This window comes from Macaca nemestrina, chromosome 12 (genome assembly GCF_043159975.1).
Source record: "Macaca nemestrina isolate mMacNem1 chromosome 12, mMacNem.hap1, whole genome shotgun sequence".
In the NCBI taxonomy this organism is placed as follows: domain Eukaryota; kingdom Metazoa; phylum Chordata; class Mammalia; order Primates; family Cercopithecidae; genus Macaca; species Macaca nemestrina.
Genome location: NC_092136.1, coordinates 115,845,534 through 115,853,718, shown reverse-complemented (window position 1 = coordinate 115,853,718; position 8,185 = coordinate 115,845,534).

Genomic DNA, 8,185 nt, shown 5'->3' with positions numbered 1-8,185 from the left:
ATGAATTTAAAAATGTGAAAAATATGTATATTTGAATAATATTCAACTTATTACTCAGCCTTAAAAAAGGAGATTCTACAATTTGCTAAATCATGGATAGACTTGGGTGACAGTGTGCTAAGTAAAATAAGACAGACACAGAAAGACGAATATTGCATCTCACTTTAATGTGGAATCTAAAAACAAAAAAGGTCAAACATATAGACATAGAGAATAAAACAGTGGTTATCAGAAATGGGGTGAAGGGGAGGAAATGGAGAGATGTAAGTCAAAAGCTACAAAGTGGCAGATATGTAGAATAAACAAGACTAGAGGTCTAATGAACAATTTGAGGACTGTAGTTAATAAAATTGTATTGAATTAGGGATTTTTGTTAAATAAGTAGATTTTAGCTGTTCTTATCACAAAGGGTGTAACTATGTGAAATGACAGACATTGTTAATTTGCTTCACTATAGTAACCATTTTACTATATACAAGTATGTTGTAAATCTTAAGTATAAATGATAAAATGTATTTAAAAAATGGCAGAGGGAGCTTATCACCACTAAACCTACCTTATAAGAAACGCTAAAAGGAGTTTTTGAGTGTAAATAAAAGGATACTGAAATAACAACATGAAAACATATGAAAGTATAACTCTTATTAGTAAAAGTAAATACATAGTCAAATTCAGAATACTGTAATACTGCCATGGCAGTCTATAAATCACTTTTAACTCTAGTTTAAAAGTTAAAAGACAAAAGTATTAAAAATATGCTATATTATAATAATGCATGAATGGATACACAATAAAAAAGGCGCAAATCATGACATCGATAGCATCAACTGTGTGTGGAGGGGGGAGAAACAAAAGTGTAGAGTTTTTGTATGCAACTGAATATTAGTTGTTATTGGCTTAAATTTGAATATTAAAACTATGTTTTATGTAAGCCCTATGGTAACCACAAGAAAAATACCTCTACCTACAAGATAAAGGGAAAGACATCAAAACATACCACTACAAAAAATTTAAGAAATTACACAAAAGATAGCAAGATTAGAAGAAAAAAATAAAGGAATTGCAATATAGTCAGTAAACAATTGGCAAAATGGCAATAGTAAGTTCTGACCTGTTAATAATTACTTTAAGTGTAAATGAATTAATTCTTCAATTAAAAGATAGAGTGACTAAATGGATTTAAAACAACAATAACAAAAAAAGGCTGAACAATATGGTACCTACAAGAGATGCACTTTAGCCTAAGGACACCCATAGATTGAAAGTGAGAGTTGGAAAAAGTTACTCCACATAAGTGTTAACCAAAAGACAGCAAGAGCAACTATACTTACACTAGACAAAATAGATTTTCAGTCAAAATCTGCCACAAGAGGCAAAAAAAAAAAAAAAAAAAAAAAAAATCACTATTTGATGATACAGATGTCAGTTCATCAAAAGGACATAACGGTTGTAAATATACATGCACCTAACACTGGAGCACCTGTATATATTAGAAAATATTAATGAACTGAAGGGAGAAACACACAGCAATATGATTATGGTACGGGACTTCAGTATCCCACTTTCAACAATGAACAGATCATTGAGACAAAAAATCAGTAAGGAAATACTATACTTGAATAACGCTATAGACCAAATGGACCTAACGGACATATAAAGAATGTTTCATCCAACACTAGTGGAATACATATTCTTCACAAGAGCACATGAAGTATTCTGCAGGATGAATCATATGTTGGCATACAATACAAATTTTAACAAGTTTAAGAAGATTGAAATCAACTCAAGTATCTTTTCTGACCACAGTGTTATAAAACTAGAAATTAGTAACAGGAGGAATTCTGGAAAATTGACACATGTGTGGAAATTAAACAAGACACTCCTGAACAATGAATAAGTCAAAGAAAAAAATAAAAAGAAAATTTAAAAATATCTTGAAACAAAAGAAAATGGAAACCTAATATACAGAAACTTATGGGATACAGCTAAAGCTGTGCTAAGAGAAAAGTTTATAGCAACACATGCCTACTTTAATAAAGAAGAAAGATCTCAAATAAGCAATATAATTTTATATCTCAAAGAATTAGAAAAAGAAGAACAAACTCACCCTAAAGTCAGCAGAAGGAAAGAAAGAATAAATATTAGAGAAAAAATAAATAAAATAGACACTAGAAAGATAATAGAAAAGTTTAAAAAAGTAAGAGTTGACTTTTTGAAAATATAAACAAAATTGACAAACCTCTAACTGGACTAATCACAAAAATTATAAAGGACTCAAAATCATAAGTAAAAAAGGTGGCATTATGATTGTCATCACAGAAATACAAAGGATCATAAGAGAATACTATGAATAATTATTCTCTAATTATCAATTACCAAGAAATTGATAACAGAAGAAATGGATAAATTCCTAGAAACCTACAACTTACCAAGAGTGAATGATAAAGAAATAGAAAATCTGAACAGACCAATAAATAAGGAGATTGAATCAGTAATCAAAAACCTCCCAACAAAGGAAAGCTCAGAGCCAAATGGCTTCATGGGTGAATTCTATTTAAAAAAAGATCCAAGGCCAATTTATTTCAAACTGTTTAAAAAAATTGAAGAGCAGAAAACACTTTCAAACTCACTTTAAGAGGCTAGCATTAGTGTCACACCAAAGCCAGATAAGGACACTACAAGAAAAGAAAATTACAGGCCAATACTTTGACTAATATAGATGCAAAAATCTTCAACAACATTCTACTAAATTCAATTAAACAGCACATTAAATGGCTAAAATACTATAATCAAACATAATTTATCCTTGAGATGCATGGATGGTTTGACATATGCAAATTAAAAATGTGATACACCATATTAACAAAATAAAGGATCATATGGTCATCTCAATGGATGCAGAAAAAGTATCTGACAAAATTTAACATATTTTTATGATAAAGTCTTTTGACAAATTAGATGTGAAAGGAATGTACTTCAACATAGTAAAGACTATATATGACAAGCCCATAGGTAACTCCATACTCAATGGTGAGAAGCTGAAAGCTTTTCTCTAAGAGCAGGAAAAAGACAAAGGTGCTTACTCTCACCACTTATATTAAATATAATACTTGAAGTCCCAGCCAGAGCAATTAGGTTAGAAAAAGAAATAAAAGGCATCCAAAATAGAAAAGAAAAAGTTAAATGATCTGTTTTCAGATTACATTATGTTATGTGTAGAAAATCCTAATGACTGCAAAATATCTATTAGAAGTAATAAACAAATTCAGTAAAGTTGCAGAATACAAAATCAGTATACAAAAATCACTTTAATTTTTATACACTAACAACAAACTGTTCAAAAAGGAAAGAAGATGTTTCTATACACTTTTGTTTCTATATACTAACAAACTGTCCAAAAAAGAAATTATAAAAAATAATTCCAATTACAATAGCATCAGAAAGAACAAATTATTTAGAAATAAATAAAGGAGATGAAATATCTGTACACTGAAAACTATGATATTGATAAAATAAATTGAAGAAGGCACAAGTAAATTGAAAGATATGTTCATAGATTGGAAGAATAAATATTGTTAAAATTTCTATGCTATCCAAAGTGTTACACAGATTTAATTCAATTTCTATCAAAACTCCAAAGGCATTTTTCACAAAAATAGAAAAGAAAATACTTAAATGTGTAGGGAACCATAAGAAACCTTGAAAAGCCAAAGCGATTAACCAAGAAGCTGGAGGCCTCATACTCCCTAATTTCCCTATATTACAAAGTTACAGTAATCAAAACAGTATGATATTAGCATAAAAAGAGATACGTAGACCAATGAAACAGAATAGAGAGCCCAGAAGTAAACTCATGCCTATGTGGTCAAGTAATCTTTGACAAGAGCTCACAATGGAGATATACAATGGGAGAAAAAAAGTCTATTTGTAAATGGCAATGGGAAAAATGGATAGCCACGTACAAAAGAATGAAACTGGACTCTTGTATTTTGCCATATGCAAAAATTAACCCCAAATGGATTAAAGACTTAATGTAATATCTGAAACTATAAAACTTCTAGAAGAAAACAGGAAAAAAGCTTTTTGATACTGGCCATGGCAATGAGTTTTTGAAGATGATATCAAAGGCACAGGCCACAAAAGTAAAAACATACAAGTGGGAGTACATCAAACTACGAATCTTCCACACAGCTAAGGAAACAATCAACAAAATGAAAAGACAACCTAGACAACTGATGAAAATATTTTCAAAGCATATATCTGATAAGTGGTTAGTATCCAAAAAATATAAAGAATGCACATAGTAGAACAGCAAGTCAAACAAAAAAAAAAAATAGCTGATTTTTAAAAAATGGGCAAAGGCTCTGAATAGACGATTTTCCAAAGAAGATATACGAATGCCAAACAGGTATATGGAAAGTTGCTTAACATCACTAATCTTCAGAGGAATGCAAATCAAAATCACACTGAGCTATCATCTCACACTTGTTAGAGTGGCTGTTCAAAAAGACAAGAGGTAAGTGTTGGTGAGGCTGTGAAAAAATGAAAACCCTTGAATACTGTTGGTGGGATTGTAAATTGATATAGCCATTATGGAAAAGTGTGGAAAGTCCTCAAAAATTTTAAAATGGAACTACCAGAAAACCCAACAACTTTACTTCTGGGTATATATCCAAAGGAAATTAAATCAGTATCTCAAAGAGATATCTGCACTCCCATATTCACTGCAGCATTATTCATAATAGCCAAGATATGGAAACAATCTAAATGCCATTGACAGATGAGTGAGTTAAGAATTAATATATATATTCATTATATCTATATTATATTTCTACATATACTATACCTATATTTTATATGTAATATGTAAGTATATAAGTAAGTATATAATATACTTACATAGTATATATATTATGTATATATTATATATATGCACACACATACATACATAATAGAATATCCAGCCATGAAAAAGAAGGAAATCCTGCCATTTGCAACAATATGGATGAACCTGGAGGTCATTATTCTAAGTAGGAAAATCCAGACACAGAAAGTTACTCAGTGATCTTACTTATATATGGAATCTAAGAAAGTCCGATTCATAATAACATGTTAAATGATGGTTGTCAGTGGCTAGGGGGTGAGGGAGGTTGTGAGAAATTAATCACAAAGTACACATTTTTAGTTATAAAATGCACTAGTTCTGGGAATCTAATGTACAGCATGGGTGGTGATGGATGCATTAATCAATTTGATTGTGCCAATCATTGCACAATGTATACATATATCAAATTATCACATTGTACATCTTGAATATATACAATCTTTATTTATCAATTAAATATTTTAAAATAAATTTTTAAAACATGAGAGAAAATCCTTGTGGTATACAATAGAATACTACTCATAAATAAAAAGAAGTGATCTATTTAACAACATGAATGAATCTCAAAATAACTATCTCGAGTGAAAGAAGCTAGACACCAAAATAATTAACACTATAGCCTGTTTATATAAAACTCCAGATAATTGGGATTGTAAACTAGTTCAACCATTATGGAAAACAGTATGGCGATTCCTCAAGGATCTAGAACTAGATGTACCATATGACCCAGCCATCCCATTACTGGGTATATACCCAAAGGAGTATAAATTATGCTGCTATAAAGACACATGCACACGTATGTTTATTGCAGCACTATTCACAATAGCAAAGACTTGGAATCAACCCAAATGTCCATCAGTGACAGATTGGATTAAGAAAATGTGGCACATATACACCATGGAATACTATGCAGCCTTAAAAAAGGATGAGTTTGAGTCCTTTGTAGGGACTTGGATGCAGCTGGAAACCATCATTCTTAGCAAACTATCACAAGAACAGAAAACCAAACACCGCATGTTCTCACTCATAGGTGGGAACTGAACAATGAGATCACTCGGACTCAGGAAGGGGAACATCACACACCGGGGCCTATCATGGGGAGGGGGGAGGGGGGAGGGATTGCATTGGGAGTTATACCTGATGTAAATGACGAGTTGATGGGTGCAGCACAGCAACATGGCACAAGTATACATATGTAACAAACCTGCACATTATGCACATGTACCCTACAACTTAAAGTATAATAATAATAAATAAATTAAAAATATATATATATGAACAACAACAACAACAACAACAAAAAACTCCAGATATTACAAACTAGTATATAATTACAGATAGCATGTCAGTATTTGCCTGTGAGGATAAGGATGGGGGCATACAAGGGAGCATGAGAAAACTTTTGGTTATGTTGAATATGCTTATTATCCTGATTGTGGCAATGGCTTTATGATTATATACATGTGTCAAACTTATCAAATTGTACACTTTAAGTAAGTGTAGTCTATTTTATATCAGTTCTACTTCAATAAAACTGATTTTTAAAGGCATATAAATGGCTAAGAGGTTCATGAGAAGGTATTCAAAGTCACTAATCATCTGGGAAACACAAATCAAAACCACAATGAGATATCACCTCACATCTGTTAAAATGGCTATTCAAAAAGACCAGAGATAACAAATGTTGGCAAGGATGTGGAATAAAGGCAATCCTTATATCCTGTTGCTGGGAATGTAAATTGGTACAGCCATTATGAAAAACAGCATGGAGAGTCCTCAAAAAGTTAAAAATAGAACTATCATGTGATCTAGCAATCTCATGCCTGGGTACATATCCAAAGGAAACAAAATCAGTATCTTGAAAAGTTATCAACACTCCTATGTTTATTGTAGCGTTATTGACAGTAGCTAAGACATAGAAATGACCTAAGCAGCAATCCATGAAAAATTGAATAAAGAAAATGTGATATATGCATACAACAGAATATTGTTTGTCAATAGAAAGAGGGAAATTCTACTTTTTGTGATAATGTGGATAAAACTGCAGGCCCTTACACTAAGTGAAATAAGCTAGACAGAGAAAGACAAATGCTGTATGGTATCACTTATATGCAGAATCGTAAGAAAAAAAAAGTTGAACTCATAGAAGCAGAGAGTGGAATGGTGGTTGCCAAGCAGCTGGGGCTGGGGTAGGAAAAAATGAGGAGATGTTGGTCAAAGCGTACAAACTTTTAGTTATAGGTAAATAAATTCTGAGGATATTATATCCTGCATGGTGACTATAGTTAATAATACTGTATTGTATTCTTCAACTTTTTTTAAAGAAAGGTAACTATGTGAGGTGGTGGATGTGTTAATTTGATTGTGGTAATCATTCCACAATGCAAACACATATCAAATCATCACATCATACATCAAACACTAAACATATATAATTTTATTTGTTAATCATACTTCAATAAAGCTGAAGAATTTTTATCTAAAAATACATAACAAAATGGGAAATAAAAGTTGCCTTGTATCATTAGTTACATGGAAAATGTAAATCACAACCACAATGAGGTAATATTTCATACTCATCAGGACCACTATAATAAAAAAGATAAAAATTTGCAAGTACTGGTAAGGATGTGGAGAAATTGGAACTCTCGTACATTGCTGGTGGGAATGTAAGATTGTGCTGCTACTGTGGAAAACAGTTTGGTGGTTAAAGATAAAGTTACCATATGACCCACCAATTCTATGCTCCTAGGTATATACCTCATATAATTGAAAACAGGAACTCAAACAAACACATGTACACAATTGTTGATAGCCATATTACTCTCAGTAGTCAAAATGTGGAAACAACCCAAACATCTACAATGGAAGAATGGATAAACAAATTATGATATATACATACAATAAAATATAATTTAGTTATAAAAAGGAATAAAGTACTAATATGTGCTGCAATGTGGATGAACCTCAAAAATATTATGCTAAGTGAAAGAAGTCAGACACAAAAGATTACATATTTTATAATTCCATTTATATAAAATGTACATAATTTGTAAATTTGTAAAGACAGAAAGCAGATTAATGGTTCCCAGGTGTTAGAGAGGAGGAGAGGAAGGGTTGGGGAAAGTGGAGATTAATTGCTTAATGGGTAGAGGGTTATATTTTGGATTGATTAACATGTTTTAGAACTAGCCAGAGGTAGTGGTTACACAACATTGTGAAAGTACCAAATGCTACTGAGTAGTACACTTTAAAATGTTTAATTATATGCTATATAAATTTTGCCTCAATTTAAAAACA